Here is a 3483-nt window from a genome sequence, read left to right as displayed (position 1 = left end):
ATAACCACATTTAGAGCTAGAATTATTATGCCTCACAGATGTTTTATATAGATCTTATATCAATAACACATGTTGTTTAAGTATAAAAAAAAAACAATTAAAGCCTCACAATGTATTTACATCTCTATTTACAAAATATTATATAAAAGTATTAAAGCATGAATTGTTTATAGCAGATGTTATAACTAACATCTAAATATATATTTATAACGTGTGATGTGGTGTCGGATTAAGATGAGAGGTATATAAATTGTGACATTATTGAATGTGATATGAATTTACATATATATTGTGTATATGAATTTATTAATGTTTTATGTTGGTCTGACACCATCATAGGACAGTAAAGTGTGTATACTATTTTATACATCAAGATATTATGATTGTTTGCAATTTTAAGAAATTAAGCAAGTATACCCCATGATGGAAAGCACAAAATTAAATAAATATATCTATATATCTTTCAAGTTTTTGTTCAGGTCAGTACAACAATGACATGTTTGTTCACTTTTCTCCAAACTAGTTTCATCATCTGTTTTGATACAGTATTGGAAATAGAAAATATCTTATGAATATGACTCCTCACAGATGACCGACCTGCTGGAGGGACAGGCAACATGAGCAAAGACAAATTATTTTGGGAAATGACTCCTTACAGATAATGATTACACAATGACTGACCTCCAATAACACAAGGGCAACAGCTGCAAAGAAATATTCTTTGGAATATGACTCCTCACAGGTAATGATTATACAATACCAGTGATGGACTCTTTATTAATGTCTTCTTGTCCTGTAGTGTCAATACAATTAATCAAACTATTTGAAATGTATTTTTTCAACAATTAATAATTGATTGAATATAAGGCTCTGTATCACTTTATTCTGCACATTTCCTGCTTTTCAATAAAGAGAACTTTGAAGTGTGTTTGTTTCAGACTCTCCACAAACTTCTATTTGATCAACACAATCAGGATAGCAGCATAAATGTGTTCACCAAATATCATGTCAGTCCAGTTAGTGTGTTCTGAGATATGTTGGTCACAGACAAACAAAAACAACTAAACAAAGACGGACAGAAGAACAGTAGGATGGACGGAAGGTGATCACATACCTCTGCTCACTGCTGAAGGTAAAAATAGTTCTCTGATATAAATATATGAATATAAAAGAAAACCAGTCTCTGAAAAACAAGAGTTACCCTTGCTCTCGATATTTAGCTTTAGAGAGTACAGAGTCTGGACTGGAAATCATTACAATAAAGGTGCATTTCACACAAAGAAATCATAAAAACTAAACCTTTGTAAGAAACCACATCTCCCAATATAAGGGCTATTTGAGTATGGCTCTGTGGCCACACGCAATGGTCATTCACACTGTTTAATTAGTACTTGAATTCATTATTTTGTATTTAAATGCATTCACTTCAATAAACCTTCATAGCATTAGTCTTTGTGGAGCAAAACAAATGTTTGAAACGTGAGATGTTTTTAAACCAATGTCTTGTTTCCACATGTCGGTCACTTTTGAAACCAGTAAATGAAAAAATTTCATGCAGTAATTTTGAAATTCTTCTATGAAGAGGCTTGGAGAGGCAAACAACTTGGACGCTCAGCTTTACAACATGGGTATTGTGTTCTATGTTACTACCAGTGATGTTAATACATATATTAGCAGATATATTAACTGAGTTACTCTAAAGGAAGGTAAGACCCAAGTGATGATGATTATATTGTATAAATAAATGCATAAAAGAGCATTCACCTTCTTACACTGGTTGAAGAGCCTTTGGGCTCACTGTGTCTCCCCACGTCTGATACAAACCTGCACAGAGCCGAAGTGAATATATAACTTTATATCAACCTCATTCAGAATCCCATCAACATTTGAAAGTCAAAATTCAGACTTGGAACATAACCTTACTCAATATCATGTTTCTCTCCATAGATTTAGAAGGAGTCTTTTTTTAATTTCCAATATTGTTTTATTCAAGATTTCTGTATTTTAGCGTTTAATGAACAGCAGCCTTATGCCATCACAAGTGAAACGTCACGACTCAACAAAAGAGAACATGGACGAGTTGAGGGGTCACGGTTAGTTCAGATATGTCTGTAATAACAGAAGGACAGAGATGATAGTTTACCAGTGTCCCCACTGAGTGAGCATCATTTATTAGACAGCGACTAACACAGGACCTCAGCTGGCAAGATAGAAGCAAACCTTAGATCAGATCATCCAACACTGGCTTTCTTCCTCTTCTTTCATATACAAACACATCTTTACATGCAAATAAGTGAACAGCCATTGGGTGACCCACGTCCCCCGCTGCAGCTAACTGGTACAGTAAGGTAGGACTGGTTCAACCTGAAGACATGGTTTAATATCAAGATATGTTTTATTAAGATTATCTAGCTGCACACCCATAAACAGACATGAGGCGTTGACCAAGAGGCGTGTGTGCTTGTTGTGGCAGTGTTTCAAAGGTGATCTAGATGTTACACATATTATTTTCTTTGGAATATGACGTATTGATTGCACAATGAGCCATAGCATTGCTGTTCTCTATATAAAGGCAGTTGATTTGTGGTAAGTACAACAGAGTTCAGAAGACCAGCTGACTTCTTACTGCCTATCATTCACTTCCACAAACACGTAAGTCTATTTCTATTATTTTCTTGGTGTGGACCATTTATGTTTGTATTTTGGAAGATTTTTAATCGATAATATTCAGAAATTAGGTGCAATATGCATTCATATTTAAATAAACTTATTTTACAAGTCATTATGGTTATCCTTACTTGACAACTGTTGTTATAATGTCATGATTATCACCTGAAAAAGCTCAGTCATGCAGCTAACTTGTCCTATTCTGTTTACCTCATGATCTGTCTTTCTATAATGCAGTTACCCACAATGCCCACCTACATCACAGACCTTGATGTGTCCCTTAATGAAGCTGAGGAGCAAAACCTCCAAGCACAAGGTTTTAAGAAAATCAATGTAAACCTGAACGAAGGGGCAAGAAGAAGGCCATCTATCTTTGGTACAAATCTGGGTCAGAACCAACTCCAAGGTTCAGGTTACATTTAACGAAGAGATGGCTGTTGGTTTGAATGATGCAGGGTACACAAAGATCACTAAAGATCTCAATACAGGAACAGGAGGTGATCCCATCTACCTTTGGTACTTCAGAGGGTCCGGAGAGTATGATACTCCCATAATTGACATTAGTGTCACTGCAGATGCAAGCAAGGAGCTTCGAAATTCCAATTTGGTTGGGAGAGACTGGCCTATGATCTGAACCACGGGCTTATGAGAACCGGATCAACATCTGGCTGAAGAGAGAGGAACAAACCTACATCTGTGATATCACTGCCACTGATTCCTTCGGATCAGACTCCGACCACTTTAAGACAGGTTACATCCGTATGGATGAAAATACCAACAGGGGTGCAGGAGGATCCTATGTCTACATCTGGTACC

Source organism: Cottoperca gobio, chromosome 24 (genome assembly GCF_900634415.1).
Source record: "Cottoperca gobio chromosome 24, fCotGob3.1, whole genome shotgun sequence".
NCBI lineage: Eukaryota > Metazoa > Chordata > Actinopteri > Perciformes > Bovichtidae > Cottoperca > Cottoperca gobio.
The sequence above is the reverse complement of the archived record's forward strand: the minus strand, read 5'-3'. Positions refer to the sequence as shown.